The sequence below is a fragment of the Amblyomma mixtum genome, chromosome 1, assembly GCF_055824585.1.
Source record: "Amblyomma mixtum isolate Tamu chromosome 1, ASM5582458v1, whole genome shotgun sequence".
Classification (NCBI taxonomy): domain Eukaryota; kingdom Metazoa; phylum Arthropoda; class Arachnida; order Ixodida; family Ixodidae; genus Amblyomma; species Amblyomma mixtum.
The window spans coordinates 178,705,708-178,731,659 of record NC_143012.1 but is presented as its reverse complement, the minus strand read 5'-3'; the positions used below and the strand labels follow the sequence as shown (position 1 = coordinate 178,731,659).

Here is a 25,952-nt window from a genome sequence, read left to right as displayed (position 1 = left end):
ACAGTAAGGAAAAGTATACCAAGTGAACAGGATCTGGAGGAAATTGCCGCTAGAATAAAGCCTGGTTGCCTCCCGGCTGCGAGGAAGCTGCCGTTGCAGATTCAACCAGGTGGCTCTAGTCACTGCTAAGGTTGTTGGCTGTGTGGTATCATTATCATTATTTTTCACTCGTACATCATAAGAAGTCAAACTGTCGGAAGAGTGGAAAGCAGCCATAGTAATCCCAATAATAAAATCCTGAAACCACCACTGGCAGATCTATTTGACACTTATTGGATGCACATGAAAAATACAGATTTGGCAAATTCACGCAGAACCACACCTGCCTCTATGTGCTCTATGACTGACAAAAAATTTAAGACGTCTTGAACTTCACCTTGGCACATATCGAAAACTGTTGTGTTGGCAGGAACGTGCCCCCGTCTATTAAGATTTCATAATAGCTCTGAAGTTGAGACTCCGCTGCTTAGCACTATTTTCTGGCACCTTTGCAAGTCCTATGGCACCGAATGCGATTTCCGAAGGCAGTGTACAGTGTGACGCTATATCTTGTAGAGATCAGGCCAGTAGGCCTATCGATTTTGTGCTTTCTTCTTCACTCTATCATAGGTGCAGTGCTTAAAATCAGGGGGGGCCGCGGGAAGATTCGGACCCAACGCCAGTACTGACAAAAGATCTGGGAACTCCTGCGCTAGATGGTGGAGACTGCATGAATCTTAAGCAGGCAGCCATTTTTTACTCTTCTTGTCAGTGGTGACCGAAACGTTTCCTCAGTATCGTCTCGAAAATTTTGCCATGATTTTTAGTAAGAGTCAATAGCATATTTTCCAAAACTAGAGATGCATCAAAATGAAAGGTCGGCAGCACTACACGAAGGCTGATGAAAAAAGAGAAAGCCGTCACCTCGCACCACGAGTTAGTTCAGAGCTGGTCATTCAGTTGTAAGGCTACCACATAATAACGCAGAACGGAGTGGTAAGTGTCCACCAGGCAACTTTCATGAGTAAAGAAAGCTTCATCGTCATCACTAGCCTGTATACGCCCACTGTAGGGCAAATGCCTCTCCCATGTTCCTGAAATTAACCCTGTCCTTTGCGAGTTGCGTCCACCGTATCTTTGCAAACTTCTTAATCTCGTCCGCCCGCCTAATTTTGTGCCGCCCCCTGCTACGCTTGCCTTCTCTTGGAATTCATTCCGTTACCCTTAAAGACCAGCGGTTATCTTGCCTTCTGCGCTGCCCAAGCCCATTTCTTCCTCTTGATTTCGACTTGGCTCGTCTACCGAGCCGGAGTACCCGGGGTCGAACCCGACCGCGGCGGCCGCGTTTCGATGAGGGCGAAAAGCAAGAGGCGCCCGTGTGCTGTGCGTTGTCAGTGCACTTTAAAGATCCCCAGGTGGTCGAAATTATTCCGGAGACCTCCACAACGGCAAATCTTTCTCTCTTTCTTCTTTCACTTCCACCTTCCTCCCTTGGCTTACGGCGCTGTTCAGGTGTCCGCCGAGATATGTGAGACAGATACTGCGCAATTTCCTTTCCTCAAAAACCAAATTATTAATTAAACGGCGAGAGATCGTATGACACCACGCGGAACGGTGAACGACGAACGGTTGACTCAAAATATCACAAGAAAGTGGGTCCAAGGGAAGGAAATTGCTCAGTAACTGCTTACAAGGACACCTCAAGCACGCCTTAATGGAGGAGGTAAAGAGTCTGGGAAGGCATGCAGTTGAAAGTGCATATGTCGTCGATTCGAATTGGTGTCACAAGCTAGCCTCCAACCTGAGTAGCATATGTAAGCTGTATGCAACGAGAAATCGCAGGACACCACCGCGAACGCCGTGCGACAAGCGTTTTCTCGCTATTTTTTAGGAATCTAGTCGGGACACCTAGCGCAACATTGAGTTCGCCATGTGGGGGCACAATGATCGGCCAGAAAGCGACAAGTATATGATTTTTTTAAATGGCGATTCTCGGTTTGCTGTGTGCTTATTACGGCCGCTTGTTGACGTCACCCTAGTTTTCTTGCCATCGCTGAGATTTTCTCTGTCATCTGCGAGTACACACACTAACTACATACACACACCGCAGTTTTTCTCGTAATGGGTCTAGTAATGCTTTCGCATTCTTAATAAAAGTGGAGGGATCCCGCACCTGACGGATTTAACGCGGGCTATTGGGCTATTTAATGACTTGTTACGCGTACAATGCGCTTGATGACAGATTTGTTGGTATTTTTGCTTTCTTTTTTTTCCTACCACTCCTGTAATGACCCTTCAGTAGGGTTAACAGTATCAATAAACAAACAAACAAACAAAGGTCGATTAGGCCTTCGTGGTTCACGGCTCGGCCTGAACATCAAAGCTGTAATGCCGGGACTCTATTAATCATTCCTCGCATCAGATGCTCGGCAGGCATCTCCGGTTCTTAGTCTAAACAGCGAGTAGTTTTATCTCTCTATGGAGTCGAGAATACGACTTTTAGCACTGACTGGTGTACAGACGGTCCTCTCAGTGCCGGGAAAAATACGTGAATCTGTCCTGGAAGATGATTGCCGGAAAACCTTGTTTCACAACGAGCAGCCGCGCATCTCATTATGGTGAGAAACTTGCTCAGGAATGAGGAAGCCACCTGTAGCTTCCAGGTAAGCACACTAAAAGAACGCACTCGTCACCCGATGCGGCGTAGATAATTGTCGAAAATAAATTGGGAATTATTTCCTTAAGTTTTCACATGAAGTCCAAAGCAATTACTTGCATGAATTTAGTTTTTTACTTGGTATTTTGTACTGATTACATCCCCCGTGCTTCCCACTTTTAATGATCAAAAGCGGGTATGAGTGCGACATAAATTGACTGTAATAGCTATTATATGCGTGCTGTATGAGAAAATAAGTTCGTATGATGATCAAATTACGCTGAATAATGATTTTGCGTAAATAGTTTCTTGGTGTGAGAAGTGGCAAATATCAATTAATTTTGAAAAAAAAAGTATTTATGAGAATAACACCTAAAAAGAATCCTCTTATATATCACTACACTGCTAATAATAATTTTCTTCATGAAGTTACAGAGTATAAGTATCTAGGCCTATGGATTTTTGAGAACCTCTCTTGAACCAAGCATGTCGACTGTGTTTCAGCAAACGCTCCCCGAAAGCTTTTTTTCTTGCGACGAACACTTATGTTAGCGACCCCTTTTACACGCCTCATTGCCTACAACACTATTATTATACCAATCTTAGAATGTGCAGTAATTACCTGGGACCCTTTTACGAAGGTATACATAAATAAATTTGAAAAATCCAAAAGAAAGCAGTAAGGTTTCTACATAACACTTACGGGCAAGCATCAGTCAGTGACCTCCTCAAAAAAAGCGGCTTACCCTCTATTCCTAACAGAAATCGCCTATGTCGCTTAAGCGTTTTCTTTCAATGAATAAATAATAATTCCATTGTTGACTCCTCTAATAACCTTACCTATTCCTTGGGGTACCAAACTAGAAATCGCCATTCTCTTTCCATAACACCATTAAATTAGCGAGTTAATTGTTTTAAATCAGGGTGTCGAACCGGAACCGAACCCGAACCCGAAACCGGAACCGAACCCGAATTTTCGCCCGGAACCGGAACAGAACCTAACCCATATTTTTTTCGCCATCTTGGAACTGAACCCGAACCGGAACGATTCAAAGGAACCGTTCCGAACCGGTTCGGGACCCGGTTCAGCCCCACTTTTTTGCATCCCGGCATACCTCATATTTACGCACAAAATGAGATGATCTAGCGCATAGATTTACCCATCCGTAGCTCTCTGCACTGGGAAGTGCGAAAATGGTACCCACTATATGCGACAGCAAACTTACAGGAAGTCTGGTGCCTGGGAAGAAGCCTAATTGACGTTTCTGTAATGTACTACCGCCAATTCTAAAGACTTGTACGTCAGGTTTATGTGAAATCTTGAGTTATTACCCCTCCCTTTTACATATTTGTTTAAATATTTAATCAGGTTGTTAGGACTGCTCGAACTCAATAAAGTACTATAGACAAGAAATTTTTCCTTGCGTGATTTCTTCTTTCAAACGATGCGTTAGACATTGGGGTACATGGAGCACCCCGTGGTATCCACCAAAGACATCATAGATAATTTATATTTGAATTTCTTCTTGACCCTGTTTCGGTTTAACCAACATAACGGTGGCTGTGACGTGTAGTGGAAATTAGGTGGTGTGAGGGGAAATAAAACGGCAATATAACTGCTGATACGTCGTTCGTTGTAATTATAGGTCTTGGAGCCGCCGGCTGATTAAAGTGCTATAGTCAGTCTAAACAACGTATCAGCGTTTGTATTAGTTTTCCCGTGCCTCTCGTGACCTAATGTTGAACTCAGGTCACAGCCATCATTTGGTTGATAAAACCGAAACAGCATGGGAGAAAAAATTATTTTCTGAATTATTTATTGGCAGTAGGGGAATACCACACGGTGAACCATGTATTCTAAAAACTATGGCGTCATTTGAAAGGAGAAAACACGCAACAAAACTGGGTGTCTATAGTCATTTCAGCACCGATTGAGAATGCCTTCCTTTTCTTTGCGTCATTTCCCACAAATAGATGAAATATTAGCGCGAGGACCCAACAACGTTGTGATAGTGGTTTTTGAGGAAAGGAAATGGCGCAGTAACTGTCTCACTTCTTGATGGACACCTGACCCATGGGTGAAAGTGAAAGAAGAAATACAGGCGCAGTAGGGGAGGGCTCAGCAATAATTTCTACCAGCTGGGGATCCTTAACGTGCACTGACATCGCACAGCACACGGTACCTTTTGCGTATCGCCTCCATCGAAACGTGGCCCCCGGATCCGGGTTCGAACCCGGGTACACCGAATAAGTAACCGAGTGCCCTAACCACTGAACCAGCGCCGTTGGTAGTGCAACATTTACTTTTATAAGCGCTCATTGTCTGACAGCAGGTTCTAAATAAAACCCCTCACGATGGGTCTGTAGGGCAATAAAGGAAAAAAAAAATGGCTCAATGGCTGTGGAGCTCGGCTGCTGATTCCAAAAATACAAAAACCAATGTGTTCTGTCGCACGTTGCAAATCCCCAGCTGGTGTCGTCAATCTGGAGCCCGCCATAACACCGTCTATCCTATAGCCCCAATGTCTACTCGACACGTTAAGCCCGAGATATTGCTACTAGTGTTAACAAAAGAAGAATGTATACATTGGTGCAGTTTCTTTTTTTTTTTAGAATCCGCATATTCTTGTTTGTGCGCGACGGAAATATGCAACGAAAGGCGGGCCCTTGGCAACGGTGGAGATGTACTAATAAGAAAAAAATTAAATACCGATTGCATAAAAGGGCAATGCGGAAATACATGCGCTTGCTGGCATGCGATAGTGATTACGCCCAGAAAGATGCTGCAATGAAATGTAACTGCGATGAAGTGATTTCGTTATGCCGATTCGCTGAAATCGTTCTGCTTCTAAGAAAAAATATCTGCCAGTCGCCAGCGCGCGGCTCAAAGCCTCATGCCAGCATAACTCCCTTTCTCCGCCCGCACATGGAAATTCCAGACGGCTCACACGTCAAGAAAGGGGAACCAGTCAGGAGGTTGAACTTGCGCAGCGTATTCCTCCTGCATTAAAGTGCACTGTTATCTGAACAGTGACCTCGTTGGACGCGGCGGTTCTGCGTGTTCATCCATCATGCGGGTTTTCCACACGCTAAACAGTCCTATGAACATGAAGAGTTCGCACGGAATTCAGAAGTTTTTCATCGCAGCCATAAATGTTATAATAAAATGTATGATGTCATTGGGTTTTTTAAGAGACTGCTTAAGTATGTCCTAAAAGAACACAGCATCGCGACAAAAATATCATTTTATTGCTCAAATTGATTCTCGTTGCTCGCACAGGTAGAAATGCACTGACCACGGCACAAACGTCCATTTGGCGTGAAGGTACTGTCTTTTGAAAAAGTTTACAGCCCACCACACCATTGAAATAAACGGCGCGGTGGGCTGTAAACTTTTGCAACTGGCGGTACGTCCTAACATGTAAGGCCGATGTCTGAAGCGTGAAAAAGGTTTTTGTGGCCGATTGAATCTACAGTCGAGGCCAGTTCTAACGAACCTGACGGTCATGCGAGTTCAGTTCGTTATATCTGATGTTCTTAGCAAGTGGATGCTTCTTACAACAGCCAAAAACACTAAGGCCGCTAAAAGTGGCGTTTATTTCTTATAAAACTGCGGCGTACTTGTGCAAAGCAGAGACTGTCGCAGCTCTTTCCAGGCTATCTAGGGCGGTCATTTAATCCTCGTCGAGACCTTGCTGCCAACTATCAAATTCAGGGACGGGGTATCACTAATCATGGATGAAGTGTGCATGGAAACTGGTGGCAGGTCGGCCACATAATTGAGATTCCTGGCAGTAGGGAGAGCTCGCACTTGGTGTTCAACGTCTCCGTCAGAGCAGGAGCTTGTGCGATTTTGTGGTCCGCAGGAACGTAGTTATCCGAGGAACTATCTGGTCGGCCATGGATCCACGAAGCGCGTTGCCACAAATCTGCATGTTCCTGGTCACGCGTGTTTTCGAGCTTCTTCTACCGTTCCTGGGTTGATGCAGGGACGAAGTAGCGCAGCGCTTGTGGCGCAGAATGCATCCGTTGCACTGTCCGCTGTATGACAATGCCTGCACATAGTAGCGGCGCTAAAGATGGAGACGACTGGGCAGGCTATGCTTGCCACGGGACCGGCATGGCCAGCAAGGATTTCAGAATTGTGAAATCGTTGCTGTTAGTTGATCCGCGACCATGGTCAGCAGCTTCGCTTTCGACGATGCCCCTTTCTCACGCGCACCGCGGTTCTTCCATTCGGGATGCTTTGCCCAGCAACACGTAATGTTTGCCCTCGTAAGCCATCGACGCGGGTTTGGCCGGCGGTTACTTACTATTTCAATAGAGAGTTATAGCATATCGTTACCGTGTTTACTTCACCGTTTACATTGCTACCGGATGCCGGACTTTCCGGTTAGCGCTGCGCACGCCAGTGCCGCCTTTTAATTCCATTTCTGGGTTGACATGTTCTTTCCGGGGCGGTGTCGTGAAGGTTGAGAGGCGCTATTTCATCTGCGTGCTTAGCGGAAGAACTACCTCTACAACTTCAGGGTAGTTCACCGCGCCACCTCGTTCGCTGTAACCCAGTGGAGTGACCAGAGTTGTTCGCTGTATCTGCGATGAATTTGCGTTGCCCTTATGCATATTTTCACAGGAGCACCAAACCCGCTCGTAATAAGCGAGCGTTCGTTATATGTGCGGCCATTAAAGTGGGCTGCACAGTATATCCGGAAAGTCTAGGTAAGGCTGTATATGTAAGGCTAGAGGAAGTAATGACCGATCGCAACATTTGCCATCTGCTTTGTGGAGAGGCCGTACAGATAAGTAAATGCGAAGAGTGAGAAAAGCGAATGAATCAGCACAAAGCTTTCTCGCGAGCATGTCCCGGAAATGTAGGCGAGCACTTAGTCGCCTATTAAGCACAGCTTCCAGAAAGGGGTTGTTTGTAGCTTTGAAAATGAATGGCTGAAACAAGTTGGTAGAAAAATGGTGCAGGCCAGATTAACCACTCTATATTACTCCATCAAGGGCGCCAAAAATTCTGTTGGCACAAAGGTTGCCTTTGATAGCGCCCCAGGAAAAGTCACAAACATTCTATGTAGTGCAAGTATATCTACTTCCTCGCACAATGCTGCACTTGCAAGAATGTTGCAGCTCAACGTCGCAATGAAGATGTTGCCAATTTGTGTCAGTGCAAAAACGAAGCTTTCTCAACCCATTCAAGCGTGTGTGTTTTTATCATACACTTGTTATCAGAAAAAAAGAGGTTGACGTCACCATATAAGCCAATGTCGTAATTTCTTATTGCATTATAGTGAGAAGCTACGATTAGCTGCGTTTTTGAAGATACTGAGCTATAGAGGCCCGGGATATATAACGTTAGTCACAAAGGTGATGTCGAATAGGTGATTTAAATAAAATATATTTGCTAAGTTGTGGATGTTAGGGAGAGCCAGTGCTCCCACGAGGCTCTCGTTGGGCGGCGGATGGGCGGTGGAGGGACTCTCGCACATTTTTTTACCATGCTATAGTGAAGGAGGGGGGGACTGACAAGTCGGTTTCGGGGCGACGGAAAGGTCTCTGTCTGTATGTAGGTGCCGCTACATGACAGTTTCGTTTCTCAGTAGTGCGCGGGAACATACAGGGCGCGTGCGGCGGAAATTTTGGGGCCCTGTAAGTAGGCTGCAAACAATAAGGTCCCAACTGACTCAAGCTTCAGGGGAAACCTATTACTCGCGCGACGGGGTCTCCCAAACTGCTCAAGCGGGAGGGCTTTGTAGATGCAAAATCCACCGTCTTTTCGCATTGCACCTCATAAGGTGGATTATAACGTATACATAGCCGATTTTCATTAATTTAGAGTTCATTTCATTTGGCGGTTGTTGCCGTAAACTCATCCTTTTGCTGCGGACAATAAAATAAAATGGGTAAATTGAGAACATCTCGCATTAAACAATTTATTCATGCTTAAGTAACGCACTAAACACGGCAAAAGGAAGACGGGAGACGACACGAGCGCTGACTAACAACTGGTTACTTTTTCTGGGAAAAGTACATAAAGGCGCAGGACACAGTGAACAACCCCAAAAAACAAAAGAACAAAGGTTAAAACTTAAAAACCATACTGCGCATGCACATCACAGTCGAGTCATGATGTCTTTTTCAACGAAATTCGAAGACTATCTTCCATAGTAGACAGCGCTCTCCTATCTCCTGAACCTCACACAATTGCCAAGAAAGCCTGACTCCTTATCTACAAAATTGACAGATGATGAAGCAACACACTCATCTGCTTCCTTCCTGATCATAAAGGCCTCGACTAACTCCCTACAAATGCAAACAGGGTTATTAAACAGGACACTTGTCTTCTTTACTGAGGGAAGCAATTGTGGCACTCAGGGCAATGCAAAGCCAAGTTGTACGACACCGCTACTTTTTTCACCCATCTGTGATGTTCGAAAAATGTCCACTGCTTCCCCACTTAGAAAGACGTCTTCTGTTTAATCACCCTGATCGAAATTGTAGGGAGGTGGTGGAGGCCTTTATGATCAGGAAGGAAGGTGGTGAGCGTGTTGCTTCACCATCCATCAATTTCGTAGATAAGGAGTCAGGCTTTCGTGGCATCTGTGTGAGGTCCGGGAGATAGAGGAGTGCCGTCTACTATGGAACACAGTCTTCGAATTTTATTGAAAAATATGTCATGACTCGACTATGATGTGCATGCGCAGTATGGTTTTTTAGTTTTAATCTTCGTTCTTCTGTTTTTTGGATTGTTCACTGTGGCCTGCGCCTTCATATAATTTTCCGAGAATGTAATAACCAGTTGTTAGTCAGCGTCTGTGTCGTCTCCAGACTTCCTTTTGTCCTGTTTACTGCGCTGCTTAAGCATGAACACTTACCAACTAGCCCAGTTTTATGTTCTCGTAAACAAATATTTGTATACCTGAAACCCATATGCGTTCTATTTTTTTTTGTCCTGAACCCTTTTGAACCCGTTTGAACCGGTTCGAGACGGTCCGAACCGGTTCGAACCGGAACGGAATGGCCCTCTGGAACCGAACCCGGAACTGAACCCGAAAGGCGTGAACCCGAACCCGAATCGAACCCGAAAAAATGCCGGTTCGACACCCTGTTTTAAATATACTTTTTTTTCCCAAGAACTATCACTGATTGGAATAACCTAACTGATGGTGTTGTCAGGCAGACATCATTGCATTTGTTCGAAGAGCACTCTAAATGATTGTTGGTGATGACTTTGCCGCGTTACTTTCTTGCTGATTTTCTATGCGCAATTTTGTTTTCTTTGTATGTGTCTGTATTTTTGTTTCTTAACACACTGCTTCCCACCTGCTATGATCTTGTGTACAAGATCACAATGTCCATAAATAAATGAATGGATAAATAAATAAATAACTGCGGTGTCATAGTTTAGTGCACTGCGAAATAGAAAGCTTGTCGCGCCATATTTCAATGTCACTGGATAGCGACACTGTCATGCATGTTGATGTTTATTTCTTTTCCTTGGTGCGAGTGGTGTATGTTCGTACGGTACTGCCGTTTACCCGTTTTCACGCACGCTATCATGCAGGTACGACGTGCTGTGCATATTCGCTGCCAGTTGGCGCAGCCCAGTATTGCTTTAGCAGGTCTGGGATATGTTGGTGTAACCTATATTCTTATGCTGCTGAAGTGTTATTGATATACCCACTCACTCATAGTGGAATGCACTTTCGGGCGCACCGTTCGTGAACGTGAATTGATTATCGCAGCGAGAGGCGCGCAAATATTAGCTTGTTCTCACATCTACACTCTAAGCAGAAATGAGTAAAGAAGTAGGCTGTCCTCTGCCGTTCTCCCTTTTTGTGAAAGGGAGTGCTCCAGAGGACAGCTTATTCCATTTTTACTCCCATATAGGCGTATTCGTGTTGCTGCCGCAAAACAACGAGGCGGGACTCCCTCACCAGGCGCTCGCCGCCGCAGTGACCCACATAAAGACCGGATATTTCGCAACCGGCCTCGCTATGTGTAGAATGCGCTTGACCGCTCCTTTCCATCGGCGTCGGTGGTTCAGTGGTAGAATACTCGCCTGCCACGCGGGTGGCCCGGGTTCGATTCCCGGCCGACGCATTGCTTTTTATATTTTTTGAATTCGTGCTGCTGCCTCTTTCCGGCGAAAGATTTAAATTAAGTTCCACCCGCACTCACGCATGCCCCTGTTTTGAACTAAGGCACACATATACCTTTTTTCATCATATCTCAAGACGAGGCGAGAAAAACTTTTTTTATCTGTTTTTGTGTCCTCCGCTGAGGGGCCCATCAAGGGCTGGAGAAAAAAACACAAAAACAGAGGAAAAAAAATATTTTCTGGCTCTGTTTTGAACTAAGACACGCATATACCGTTTGTCATCATATCTGGAGAGCAGGCGAGGAAAACTTGTTTTTGACTGTTTTTGTGTCCTGTGCTGAGGAGCTCAGCAAAGGGGACACGAAAACAGATAAACAAAAGTTTTTCTCGTCTCCTCTCCAGATATGATGGCAAACGGTATATGCGTGTCTTAGTACAAAACACAGCCAAGCGTTAGTGCGGACGGAGCTTAAATTAAAACTTTCGCGTTAAAGAAGCAGCACAGGGAATTTAGAAAATACAAAAAGCAATGTGTCAGCCGGGAATCGAACCCGGGCCACCCGCGTGGCAGGCGAGTATTCTACCACTGAACCACCGACGCCGACGGAAAGAAGCGGTCAAGCGCATTCTACACATAGCGAGGCCTCTTGCGAAACTCCGGTCTTTATTTGGGTCACTGTGGCGCCGAGCGGAGTCCCGCCTGCTCAACTTCCCCTTGAGTTATCTCCTGCTCTAATCTGTCTTTAGTTTCGTCGTCCAGACGCGGCATCTCGGCTAGAAACGCCTCCTTAAATGTGATAGCATCCACCGGATGCGATGCGAAGAGCGCCTGGTAATGCTCGAAAAAAGCTGCTTTGATGTGGTCGATGTCCGTTTTTAAAACACCTCCCCATTCCATTTCGTTAATGTGATTTCTTTCGGCACGGGCCTTTTCTAAACCAAGCGCTCGTTTCGTTGACGCTTCCCCTGCAGCCATGTCTTCTGCCCTTGCCCTCACCAATGCTCCCCGATAACGTTCTTCTTCGATACGCTCTAGCTTTTGTTTGGTTTTTCTTATGTCTTCAATCCATTTACCAGGCGCTCGGCATTCCTGTTTTATCATCTTCTGAAGCAGTGCCTTTAGCTCCATTTCCTCTTTTTTTTCCCTCGTGACGTATACAGGTGGCTCTTTCTATGGCTTTTAATTTTAAAGTTTCTTTAGTGAGTTCCCACTACAAACTGGGTTCAAGCTACTGGGTTCAAACTAGACAGTTTGAACCCAGGTAAGTCGCCTGGACCCGACGGGTTCTACAAAGAATTTAAACTTGTAATTTCCCCGGTCTTGAAGGTTATCTTTAATGAAGCCTTTAAAATAAAAGCACTGCCTCCATACTATGGTTCGTCCCATACTGTGCTGATTCCCAAAACGGACGACATAGACAGATTACGTTTGGTAACAGCATACCGACCGATAGCACACACGAACGTCGAGTACAAAATATACATGAAGGTTCTGGCGCGAAGGTTGCAGACCGTGATTCATTACTTACTTGGTCCGCGTCAGACCTGCGGGATTAAAGGGCGGTCTATTTTTACAAATATTCACGTTGCGCGCAGTGTCTTAGAATGCTGTGATGACACTAGTGGCCAGGTGGCAATTCTCCAGATCGATTCAGAAAAGGCATTTGACTGCGTCGTCCACGAACTTTTGTTTGCAGTATTAGGCCACGTTAATGTAGGTTCTGTTATCCGCGAGGGGGTGGCCCTGGCATACCGGAACTGCACGACGAGATTGATCGTTAACAAGAGTTTGGGGCCCTCATTAGCGTGCAGCGTTCCGTGCGCCAGGGCTGTCCCCTCAGCCCCCTTTTATTTTGTATTTATGTGGAGACCCTTTGTTTGAAGATACTGAAAAACAGGAGTATAAACGGATTCAGTTTGCAGGCAGCCGAAGTTAAGCTCTTAGCGTACGCTAATGAGATTGCAGTGTTTGCCGTGGACGAGGGAGGCATAAGCGAGGCAGTTAAATGTGTTCGCGATTTCAGCCAAGCTACGGGAAGCGTGGTTAACTGGTTGAAGTGCCTCGGGCTGTGGCATGGCGGGTGGGCGTCTACGCCTGAACGGTTCGCCAGTGTGCCTTGGACGACGACACCAGATAAGTACTTGGGCGTTCCGCTCGATGCGTACCGTGATAGCGAAACAGTATTGGGCAGGGCAGGTCAAAGAGATACGGGAGAGAGCTGATAAGTGGAAAGGGACGACCTTGTCAATTTTTGGTTGGTTGGTTGGCCTCAAGTAGAATGGCACATACCCACTACGGGGGAGTGGCCAAGACACAGGCGGTGAACTGTTGGAATGATTAGGAGCTTTAGAGGAAAAGGAGAATTAATAGGGTATAGGCTGACAGATTGGACGACGCAACGAAAGGGGTCCTGTTAGATGGGAGATCGAAGATGGGACGACGGCTTTGTGTGCAAATTTGAATGCATCATATGGAATGGTTCAATTTTGTATTGACTGAAAGAGACAGAAAAAATAAAATAAAATTAAAAATATAATAATAATAATAATAATAATAATAATAATAATAATAATAATAATAATAATAATAATAAATGAACTGTTTAATAATCAGAAAAATGAAAACAAATAGAAAAATAAATAAATAAAATTTACATTAGCATGGGAGTCGCTGTGTTTCTACAAGAAATTTTTGAACTGCACAGCGCGCACTCCTGTTGCTTCGTCCCAGCGAAGTAGCGCCAAAGGAAAGAACAACCTCAGTGGTCACAGGCAGACCCAGCTGGTGAAACGGAATTTCTAATAGGCGCCTCCTCAAAGAAGAGAATCGGCGGCAGAACAGCAGGTAGTGATCCACTGTCTCAGGCTCGGCACAAAATGGGCACAGTGGAGAAACCGCCAGACCAGATCTGTGAAGGTAGAAATTTAGCAGAGGAACTCGGCATCGCAAACGCGTGAAAGAGACCTCCAGTCTGCGCGAACTCCAGTCTTTGCTGCTCCAAGGGTGCAGAAGGTGGTTATATTCGGGAGATGAAGTAAGCGCCGAGGCTGAAAATTCCTGAAATATTGTGTAACTGCGAAACCTCACCGCAGCTGTATATGCGCAGGTTGGCAGGACAGCAATTATTGGGCCACAGAGAGAGGCCCTTGCTAATGAATCAGCAACCTCATTTAACTGAATGCCCACATGACCCGGTACCCAAAGCAACCTCACCGAATTTAGATGGAGCGGGATCAGCTGCTTAAAGAGGCGTAATGCCCGAGACTCAGAGGGTGATGATAATGAAAAGCAAATAGAGAGTCCGTCATAACCATGACTTGGGAAACGGCAGGATCTAATTTACGTAAGGCTAGAATGACAGCTAATAATTCGGCCAGATAAATTGGAGTGAAGTCAGGGAGACGGAGAGAAAAGGACCATCCCAATGAAGGTGAAAAAATGCCCACACCTGCCTTTTCACGATCCTGCGAGGCATCGGTAGCAATGAGAATATGAAAAGGAAAGGACCTTAGGTGGTCATGTAACAAACCGTGAAGGAGAGGAAAGGGCGGGAGCTTGGCATTCGATGGGAAAATGTTATCAAATGCAATCTCGACTGAAGGTGAGATGTTATGCAGTGGATGGATATCTGTGAGCTTAATGTTTAAGGGATCGAGGAGAGACTGCACGAAACATATCTGCGGAGTATGCAAACGAGACCAGGTGGCATTTAAAAAGACTGCGGGTTGACTAAGAAATATTACATTAGATGTGTGGAGAGGAGAGTCGCACAATTTTAAAAAGGTTTGGACTGTTAAAAGGCGAAATCTGGCTAATAAAGATGGAATTCGCGCCTCAAGGTGCAGGACAACATTAGCTACATACTTTGGAAGTCCCAAGCAGAGGCGCAACGCCTCACGCTCCAAAAGCACAAGCGGTCGAAGTTTATAGGCAGGAGCTCCTGAGAACAAAACACATCCGAACTCCAAAATTGGGCGGACGTACATTTTATAGATCAGCAGAAGTGTGTGCCTTCTCATCCCTGACCTAGCGCTGCAAAGCCGACGCAGGATGCCAATGGCCCGAACTGCTTTTACAGAAACTTGCTCAATGTGAGCCCGCCAGGAAAGAGTAGAGTCATATATCACTCCAAGATACTTCACTGTTTGAACCTGAGGAATTATATGATTTCTATAAGCAACGCAGATATGTGCAGGATGAGAAACCGGGAAGACCAACAAGGCGCATCTGTTCACATTGAGGGACAGATGAATACTTCCTAACCAGTTGTCAAGAATATTGAGGTAATCCTGCAAGATCTGATACAGAGAGTGAGTATCTTTTGCAGAAGCAAAAAATGCGATGTCGTCAGCGTACACGTAAGTTGTCACATTATGGATGCATGGAATGGAGCTTAGAAAAATGTTAAAAAGAACAGGGGAAAGAACTGAGCCTTGCGGTACACCTCTTGTCTGTCGAAATTTCCTTGAAGAAACACCATTTCGGCAGCAATAAAATTCTCTGTTTTCCAGGAAAGCAAAGATCCAGGCTACGAAATAGTTTGGGAAATTAAGGACCTGTAATCTGTGTAACAGCATCGAGTACTCGACGCTGTCGTAGGCTTTACTGATATCCAGAGTAACAAGCGCGGCAAACTGTTTAGTGCTGCGAGCTAATTTAATACGGCTCTCAAGGTCAGTATGAGCACACCAAATCGAACAGCCCGGCCTGAAACCAATTTGACAAGGATTCAAGATATCATTTGCAGAAATGAAATACATGATACGACGAAGCAGGACCCGTTCCACCAATTTCACTAAATTCGATGTTAATGAAATCGGGCGTATGTTGGCAGAAGTGAAACCCTCCCCTTGTTTTTTAAGTAGTGGAACTATTTCCGCAAGACGCCACTCATGGGGAATCCATGGACCTTTAAGGGAATGGTTAACAAGAGCCAATAGATCTTCAGGAGATTCGGTAAACAAAATTTTAATCATAGATGTAGTGACCTTATCGGGGCCAGGAGCCGCTGGTGATAAGCGCAGAAAGATTTGCGAAAGCTCAGGCATTGTGACCTCAATGAAATCACTTGAGATGCATGAGAATGTAGGTGGAGAATGAAGTGCAGATGTGAATCGACGTTCTAGGCCACCCGCAATTCCCTCTAAGGCCTTAGCGATGTCAGCAGGGGATTGAACGAGGGATTCAATATTGACAGCCGGTGGAATCACTTTCCTTCTCCTCATAAAATTAAACAAGGCCCGTTTATTCCCTGACTGAGAAAGGAAATCATAATGACTTGTAATATACTCCTCATTTGCGCGGGAGATAGTGCGCTTAAATGTTGCTGCGGCATACTTATAATCTAACCAATTTTTTGGGCATTGATTTAGGAGGAGTTTCTTCCAGGCTGCTTTCCGCCGTCTATAGGCACGCGTGCACTCTGCATTCCACCAATTATTGGTGAATGCATCCTTGGATCCTGTGAGAATGAATTGAGACTGTTGTCTTGCGCGTTCCAACACTGTGCATATATGTGTAGCTTTACATTCGGAATTTGTAGGGGTGGTTCGGTCCGAATCGCTTGTGAGAGCTGATTTGAGACTGTCTTTAAAGCGACTGTAATTTATGAAGGTGCGCTGTTGTCGTTCGGGAAGAGTTAAGTTACACGCAACCCTGAAACTAATCGGTAGATGATCACTGTTTGTCGCGCAGTCAACAGGCGCCCAAGACGTGACAGAGACTCCTGGGGAGGAAAAAGTTAAGTCTAACACAGACCGGCACATACCGCGTACAAATGTAGGCATTCCTGAGTTGTTGCAGACTATGTTGTTGTCGCAAACCCAATCAAATTTTTGCCAGAGCCACTGTTTGCAACCTCTTCTTCATCAGCAGGCTCTGGTACGTCATGCAGGTGTTGCACTGTTCACGGTTAAGCATTCAAAAGCTGCACAGAATTTTCGCCGTCTTCATCTGGTCGTCTGACTGGGAGTGCTGCAGCCGGGCCTACCTGTTCAGACGGGTACAGGAAGGTGGGCTGGGACTGGGCCATTTGTTTCTTCAGCAGCTGGTGATTCGTTTCTTGTTTTTTCGGGACACAAGAGACCCATTTTTGCGCACCGTATGCCAAGTTAGGCTGCGGCGCCTTCTGCCGGAGTACGTAGTCTGAACTGCTGAGGTTTACAGTTGGGTCAGCGGTTTTTACCAGGAAATCGTTGCCAGTGTAAGGTTTCTTTCTGCGCGGTTTTCGAATGACTTTCTGTCCACTGTGAAACGAAAGAAGCTGTACCGTGCTTTGTGTGATGTAGTTTTCGCCGTGCCCTTGTACAGGGCCTTGTACAGTGGAGGCCCAGGCAAAGATGTTTTAACCCTTTCAGCCCTGAATTTTTTTTGTTAATTCGGGAATTTTTCTAAAGACTTATTTTGCTTGACTGCCACCCAAGGAGCACACTAAAGCAAAAAATTTCTCTGGGACTCCCTTGGTTTTAAAGATGGCGTCGTGTCCTATATATAGGACACCAGGGCTTAGTGGTTGCAAGAACAAAAAAAGCAAAGTTTGACGTTACTCTTTATTTCAAGACTTTCACAAAAATTCAAATATTGAGAACAAACATGCTGGTTGCCTTGAGGTGCAGCTAATACTGGACGTTGATTAATGCGTGTGAAAAGTTTTGAAACAGCTGAAATGAGATCAGTGGATGAACCTTGATAAACGAGGAAGTCGTAGAAAATCCCCAAGGCGCCGTACAGCTTGAAAACTTACATTTCGCATGTATTTGGTTTCCATTTTATTTATTGTTTTATGTCTCGCTGTCCTTTGAACGGAATGATTTGCTCATCGCTGCAAAGATGCTCCTCGAAAGAGGTTTAGGTATCTTTCACGAAATGTGTCCAAATCTGTCCTGACCTTCCAGAAAGGATCATTGCTGGTGTGGTCTTGTTACAAAGCTTGTATGCGCATTGCGCGTGCCGTGCTCCCATGGAACACAAACGGACGCTCGGGATAGAAAGAGCGTTTATTCATCCCGATCAGCCAGCTCACATAGCGTGACCGGGCGAGGGTAAAGGGAGGAAGGGACGAGGGAAAGCGTGAGGACGTGAGGAGCATGCGCTTGGCGTTCGCCGTAGTGAGGCATAGCGTTCGCCGTAGTGAAGGCATAGCGTTCGCCGTAGTGAAGGCAGAGCGTTCACAACAGGTCTCCGTTCACGTCTACAATGTGCAAGCAGATTCTAGCCGTGGCTAGCGAAAGACACCCATCGCTAAATGCTGTGAAATCAGCATTCTGATTTCTTCGTAATCTCAACGGATTTTCCTTCTTGATAAATAGAATACATGTTTGTTTCCTCGGCAAGAACAGCAAAAAATACTCTTCGGCACGTACCGAGAAAAATACGCATACGGGGTCGGTATACCATCAAGATCATTCTCATTCTCGTCACCAGATTATTGAGGGTGGTACGTGGCTGCTAGCTTATTGAAAGCTCTCCTTGTTGTTGTTGTTGTTGTTGTCCTCTAGAAAATGGCGCATACCCACTGCGGGGGATTGGCCAAGACACAGGCGGCAACTGATAGGTGTACAAAATGTTAAAGAAGAAAATAATGGTGGGGAAAAATAAAATAATCATGATAATAATAGCAATTAGGAAATAAATGAAAGGATCTCAAATGTGTAATTGAAATAGGTTAAACAAATGCTTTGAGATCGGTGACTGAAATAGAGAACGGGGCTAAATATTCCACGTTTTAGAAAGCTTTCATTCCAGAGAAATATTGATCATGAGAAAGAGCAGAGCTTAAGACGGCAGCCGTTTAGTGTCTGTAAGGAAGTTTTGCATGGCGGAGAGCACATTCCAGTTGCTGTGCCCGAGGGAGGAAGCCCCAAGAGACAGAGCAACCCCAGCTGACAGACTTAGACCAAGCTGTCGTAACGGAAGCTCCAGCAGGCGGCTCCGTAAAGAGGAGAAACGGCGGCAGGTCAACAAGAAATGATCTATCGTTTCGGGTTCTCCGCAGAACGGGCACAATGGGGAGACCGCCAGACCAGATCTATAAAGGTAGAAGTTTAAAAGAGGCACGCGACAACGTAGACGAGTGAAGGAAACCTCAAGCTTGCGTGATCGCCATCCTTTACTGCACCACGGGTAAAGGAGATGACGGAATTCGGGAGAAGAGGTCAGAGCTGATGCTGCGAATTCTTTCAAGAGCAGATACCTGCGAAACCTGGCCGCGGTAATATATGCGCTGGGTGGAAGCACAGATACGACTGGGCCTTGAAGAGATGCCTTCGCCAGGGTATCAGCAACCTCATTCAAATGGATTCCTCTGTGCCCAGGCACCCAGACCAACCGTAATGAACACACGTGGGGTGGAACCAAGCATTTGAGTAACCGAAGTGCCTGAGATGTTGTAGGCGCGGTGAGAGAGGAACACAACGATAATGAATCTGTCATAATTATGACAGAAGACAAGGAGCTGTTTAATTTGCGCAACGCTAAGGCTCTCCAGATCGGTATGGGCACACCATATAGAGCATCCTGGTCTGAAACCAATCTGGCAAGGGTTCAACAACCCAGCCTCTGAAATAACAGACATTATTCTACCATGCAACACCCTCTCAATTAACTTAACGAGATTCGAAGTTAAAGAAATTGGCCTTATATTGTCTAACACATAACCATCTCCCTGCTTTTTAAGCAACGGGATAATCTTTGCTAAACGCCACTCATTTGGAATCCATGGCCCCTTAAGAGAGTAATTTATAAGCGCCAGTAAGTCGGTGGGAGATTCCTCGAACAAAATTTTAATCATAGAAGAAGTCACACCATCAGGGCCAGGGGCCGCGGGTGGAAGGCGGGATACAGCGTTCGAGAGCTCAGTGAGGGCGACCTCCTCGAAATCGTCCAAAGTGGCAAGAAATCTCTGAGGAGAAGGAAGAAGAGCCGTAAACCGGCGCTCAAGACCTCTGCCTATCTCTTCCAGGGACTGTGCAAGTTCAGCCGGTGACTGAACTAGGGAGACAGCGTTCATGGTGGACGGGATTAGTTTCCTGGATTTTAGGTAATTGAATAGAGCACGCCTATTACCAGATTTTGAAAGGAATTCGTAGCGTTCAGTATCGTGCAACTCCTTTGCACGAGATACGGTGCGCTTAAACGTAGCTGCAACGAACTTATAATCGATCCAGTTTTTGGGACACTGATTATGGAGAAGTTTCTTCCAAGCAGCCTTTCGGCGCCTATAATCGCGAGCGCACTCTGCGTTCCACCAAAGGCACGGCGATGTTCCCTTATGTGCCTGAACCAAGAACTCCGTTTTTTTACGAGCTCCATCCAAAATTGAACAAATGCGGATGGCATTATCTCCACTGTTGGAATGAGATAATTCCTGAAGGTCTGCTTTGAGGGCATTTTTAAAACTGTCGTAATTTATGAATGTGCGCCGTGTGCTGTTAGGAGAGGTCAACTGGCACATAACTTGGAAGCTGATCGGAAGGTAATCACTATTGGAGGCACAGTCAACTGGCGCCCAAGAGGACACAGTTATTCCGGGGGAAGAAAATGACAAGTCTAACGCTGAGCGAGCCTGACCACGGACAAATGTGGGGAGACCCGAATTTAAACATATGAGGTTATTCACACAAGCCCAGTCCCATAAGAGCGTACCGCAGCGATCTGTACGAAATCCCCACGAAACATGATGCGAGTTGAAGTCTCCAACAATTAAAACCTGTTTCCTGCAACTAGACAAAAACGAGTCAAGAGGCCGAACGTCATGCACACCTGTTGGAAAATATACATTAGCCAGAGTGAGTGGCTGATATCCAGGAATATTGAGATCAAGTGCCTGAATTTCGCACTGCCTGTCCATATATTGAAATGACACAGTTGCCCTGTGGCAAAATTTTGTGGATACGAACAATAGCAACCCACCACCTCTTGAGGGCCGGTCAAGCCTGAAAGAACGATAATTTTGTAAATTGTACCTAGAATCTTTAGAGAGCCACGTTTCCTGAAGAGCAATTAAATCTGGACTTAATTTACTGATTAAACAAACTAAATCTGTTGAAGCAGAAAGAATAGACCGGCAGTTCCACTGCAACACCTTCAACGACCCTATGTCGCCGAAAGGGCCGCAGCGGAGACCGCCTGATCCAAAATGCTGCCTTTGGGTGTAGATCTAGGGTGATTCTTTTTATTCTTCGACTGAGAGCAAGACGGACTAGCACCACCTATCGGAGACGCACTGCGCTTTTGAGCACGCATCTCAGTCTCCATATCAACGCACTCTTCAGATGAGAGTTCTGTCTCACTGTGATGTGAATAACTGGTTGTAGGGATAGACGAAGGCTGTGATTGAGTCTGACTCAGTGGATTGGAAGTCACGGGCACAGAAGGTTGGGGAGGTGCAACCAATGGAGAAGTGATTGTGCCACAAAGGGGGGCAATAGAAGCTTGCAATAAAGTGGACATTTGGGATGCCATGACCTGCGAAATGCACGCGGACAGATTTTCAACTATGCGATCCATGGCACTTGCCATTGCTTTCTCCACCGCCGCCGCAATCGCTTGCGACAAGGAGGAATCCACAACGGTTGCATGCCGCGCTGCCACACTTGCATAGCCAGATGTCCTATCTTTGATGACTGCAACTGCCTCACGTCTTGAGCACCTGCGCTTGTCAACCAACTCTAGTACTTGCACTTCCTCAGCCCGCGCTGGGCATTCGGAATGGCTTGCTGAGTGTCCACCGCCACACAAACAGCATTTCTCTTGTTGAGCAGAACACCCAGCGGGGTCGTGGCTCTCTCCGCACCCACAGCAGCGAAAACTCGATTTACAGGCCTTGGCGCTATGGCCAAACCTCCAGCAATTACGGCACTGAAGGGGCCGAGATGTAAATTGATCCACACGGAAAATCAAAGGCCACACCTTAACTTCAGATGGACAGGACAGCCCCGCAAATGTAGCAATAACAGTCTCCGTCGGTATCTTTGTTCCATCCACCACACGACTGCATCGGTGAATGGCGATCACGCCAGCCGAAGTGAGCTTTTCTAATGTCTCGGACGCGCTTAGCCGTGGGTCTACGCCACGGACTAGCCCTTTCGAACACGCCAGATGAGGAGGTATGAACGCGCTCACCGGGTGATTGGCAAACGACGAACACTTCAGCAGGTCGGCTACGCATGCCTGGTCTGGCGATCTGCATACGATCCCTCCACGGCCGAACTGCCGGACGTCAGTAATCTTCATGTAATGGGGGGTGGTAGATTTAAGCGCAGCCTGAACAGCCTCGGGGTTATTCAGCTTGATGGAGCCCTCATCCGCGGGGACGAGAGCAACCGGTATGCTGCTAACTCCGCCACGGAGGAAACAATCAAGAGGCAGCTCATCTGGGGCGAGACAAGCTGACCAGGGGGTGTTCCCCTGGCCGGGAGAGTTTGTGGACATCAGTCCACGTTCCCGCGTTCAGTCACCCTGGAAAATAGGAAGAAAACACAAGAAATCAAGCAGAAATTCGAGGATTAACTCAGCACCGCCTGGTACTTAGCCGCAACCCAACAGCAGGAGCCGAGCCGAGCCGGAACACCTCCTTCTTCTTCTTCTTCTTCTTCTCCTGCACCACGACCTGTCTTCCGGTGTTGCTTTGTCAACTTCATCACCGCTGGAGGCAGCCGAGAGCTCAAATCCACGTCCTCCTCAGCGTCTTCAACCTCCTACACGTAACCATCCTTCAGTGCAGCAAACATGACATCTGGATCCTCGAGACGCAGATGTCTTAATTGAGGCCGCTTTGCCGTTGAGTAAGGTCACAGTATTTGCCTCTGCAATAAAACAAAAACAAAAATTAGGCATTACCAAAAAAAAAAAATGTCCCGCACTTGCATGCAACACGCGCCGGTGGTTTATAACCACTGAAGCCGGGTGTCCTATATATAGGACACACATATTGCGGCGTCCTGTGACAAATGTACTAACCGCACAGAAAACGTTCTGTAACTGTTAAAGCCTTTAATGTCTTTGAAACAACCTGCAAAATTCTAATCGCGAACTCGCTCTTAGGTATGGAGTAAAAAAATGGCAAAATAGCACTCACCATTGCAGCCGGCGTTCCCATCTTCCGCCATTTCGTTTGTTTACTCTCGGTGCTACGATGAGGAAGACGAAGGAGAAAGTGATGTCTGTGCTTATAGGGATGTCTTGGGAGTCGTCTTAGTTCTTGTTTCAGATTATTGGGCATTTTAATCATGACTTATAGCCGTTTTGCTTCGTGTCCTTTTTATAGGACACCAGGGCCGAAAGGGTTAAAGAGAGTGAAAAAAATGCAGGTGCCGCCAGGAACAAAAATCTTCTTTTTTAAGCTGCACACCGGAACCTTACCGGTTAAAAAATTTTTAGAGGGAAAGGAATTATTTTTACACTGGGGATTTCACTGTTTGATTTGCAGGAAGCCGGAAACAATAGACCATGTTTTTTTACACTGTTGGGAAGGGGTTTATTTTTGGGATGTGTTGCAGCGAACCTTAAAGAAAGAATTTCCGCTAGACCCGTACGGCATTCGGTACTTATCTGTTGAAAATGAGGATGGGGTGTCTTTCGACTTAATAATGCTGACAGGCCTCCACTGTATATGGCGCTCCAGAATGGCAGGCTACCATTGTGACCGAGACGCAAGACATGCCAGGATTTACTTTCGCGAAAATATGGACATGTTTCTGGCGATTCAGAAGGCCGCTGCGGACCCTCCGGAGTGGCTCTCAAAATTAGAGCCGCTCTGTACATTGCCTGAATTTTAATTAGACGAAGCCAGATTCATGCCGGCTGACCATGAGTCGTATGTACATAGCGTTTATTGTGTTTTGTTGATTGTTTGTTTTGTCCAATTTTGTTTGCAAAAGCCAGGCAATAAAGAAAAAAAAGAGCGGAGTCCCGCCTCTTTGTTTTGCGGCAACCGTTGCGGCGAAGCCTTCATTCAACTCACCCTGCCGCTCACATAGATTACTCGAGAAACGCAGCTCATTGTGCTCGGCCGCTACACGTGGCATTAGAGAAAGGAGGAAAAAAGAAACAGTGGGCAGAGCACATGTGATGTGTGACAGCTGCGTCGCCGTTCAGACACAGCCAGATCCACATCTGCCGATGAAAATCTGTCATTGCTACATAGCACCTGTCTATAAATGAACAAGTGGTAGGTTTTGTTGCGCAATGCAAGGCGATACCTCGAATTATTTGAGATGTTTAATTTTCCGCCTTCTAAGTCGAAAATTACTTTCTGTGGAGGGATACCATGGTCAGTACTACATATGCGAAATGAGCACTTTGGAGAGAATTTTCCTCTGGTGCGACCTCTAGTGGCCTTTGCGATAGTTATATGCATGAAAAAATGTTATACATTTTTACCATGTACCAGTAAATACTAATAAAATAAACAACGTTAGGGATGCACTGCGCTTATTTGTATCTAGAAAATAAAATAAATGTAGAAAGGTGGCATTTGTGATTGTCACTATTTTTATTGTTTTTTTCTCTGCTGGCAACCACACTCCAAGGCTCTAGCTATAGCATCAGCATGGCCACAAACATTCCATGCCACCGCGCCTATGACGACGTGAAGTGATAGCTATGAGTGGCTGCTCACGTGTGTGGTTCATCGATTTCCTTCAGCCTACAGGCGAACCGAGCCCGTCCAATCTATCTTGTTTTTCGATGCACGAAGCTTGTCGTCTCAAACACGATGACGGCATGCCTACAATCAAGAAGCCCAACAAAAGCATCACTCGAAGCAAAGGCGGCCTTCGAGTACTTCGGACGATATAGCCGCAAACGCACATAACCCGTGCTAGCAACCGCTTCGGCACCTGCCGCTTCTACTGTGTCGCTTGCCGCTTCCAAGCACAGCGCAACTGTGAGATCGGACATATTCTATGACAGCCATGTTCACCATGATTAACCAGTGATTGCTGACCACGACACCAACCCAGCCGCAACACTGCATTTTGTTCTTCCAGAGGCTGTACCGGCCGTTTCTTCAGGAGTGGAACAGGTGGACAGCGGCTTCGAGTGCTCTTCTCCAAGTTTCGACAAATTTTCAGCTTATGGGTATTTTGCGTATTTTTACATACGATACTCTCGAAACACATTGAGAATAAAGAAAATTTTAAACCTGGCCTTACGTGTGATGTTTCTAGGCTTCAACTTTATGGTATAATCTTAATCTTGCCCGATGAAATCGAAAGTAAAAAGATTACTTTAACTTATCTACTTAATCGTTTACGTATAGAGCTCTACAAGATATACCTAGAATGCACATGCACAAACCATATTGTGGTGTATTTCTCACGACTTTTCTATGAAAAATATATGTTTAATAATTTGAAACACCCGGCATAGTTTAACCAGAGAGCGGCGGTTATCATAATTAAGACTATAGATAGGTACAAACTGAAGGTGCCACAGGCGTACGCGCCTACATTCAGCCATTATGACCAGGTTGTCAGAAGCTTCTATGAAGACGCGAAATCTGCAATGAGCAAAGTAAAAACACAATACATTGTACTGATGGTCGGCTTTAATGCCAAGGCAGGCAAGAAACAGGCTGTAGGCAAGGCAGTAGGCGACTATGGCATAGGCTCTAGGAATGGTAGAGGGGAATTACTCTAGATTTTTGGAAATAATTGCGCAGATGCCAGACAGGACACGAAAAGGGACACACATATGCCCTGTCTTGTATGCAGGCGATTATTTCCAAATGTATGAATGCTCACTAAAATGCAACTCTTATTAGCAGAGTTCGCAGACAGAAATAATTTACAGATCATGAATACTTTCTTCCACAAACTGGAGAACAAGAAGTGGATGTCGAAGAGTCCCAATAGCCAGACTAAAAAATTCAGGGGGACACTTTTTTGACCTAAAGTGCGTTGAGACGAATGCCTTTATAGCGCGGTGTTGCTGCTTGTGTCACTGATGTGTGGTTAAGATGTTAATTAAGTACACAATTTTTGGGAGTCTTAAATGGTAGAGACACTGGAGGGCGTTTGGGAGGCATTCGTCTGATCCGACGCCTTTCTGCAACACTCTCCAGCGTCCTAGACAAGAACAACTACATATGCGTTGGCAGGAAGTAGCGTAGCCATTAAGGCCGTTGTACGATCGCTTTTAAGCGGATCCGCCAGGCAGGCGGACTGGCGGACCGAACGACCAGACAATAGGCATTCGCCCCGTTCGGCAGG

At 46.0% G+C, this 25,952-nt stretch overlaps 2 non-coding genes across 2 annotated transcripts; one reads left to right on the top strand and one right to left on the bottom strand.

The window, feature by feature from the left end:
* Nucleotides 1-10,670: 10,670 nt before the first annotated feature.
* TRNAG-GCC (transfer RNA glycine (anticodon GCC)) lies at nt 10,671-10,741 on the top strand. Its single transcript has one exon. It is a non-coding gene; the product is annotated as a tRNA-Gly (tRNA).
* A 528-nt stretch (nt 10,742-11,269) lies between these two features.
* Nucleotides 11,270-11,340, bottom strand: TRNAG-GCC (transfer RNA glycine (anticodon GCC)). The gene has a single exon. It is a non-coding gene; the product is annotated as a tRNA-Gly (tRNA).
* Nucleotides 11,341-25,952: the final 14,612 nt, after the last annotated feature.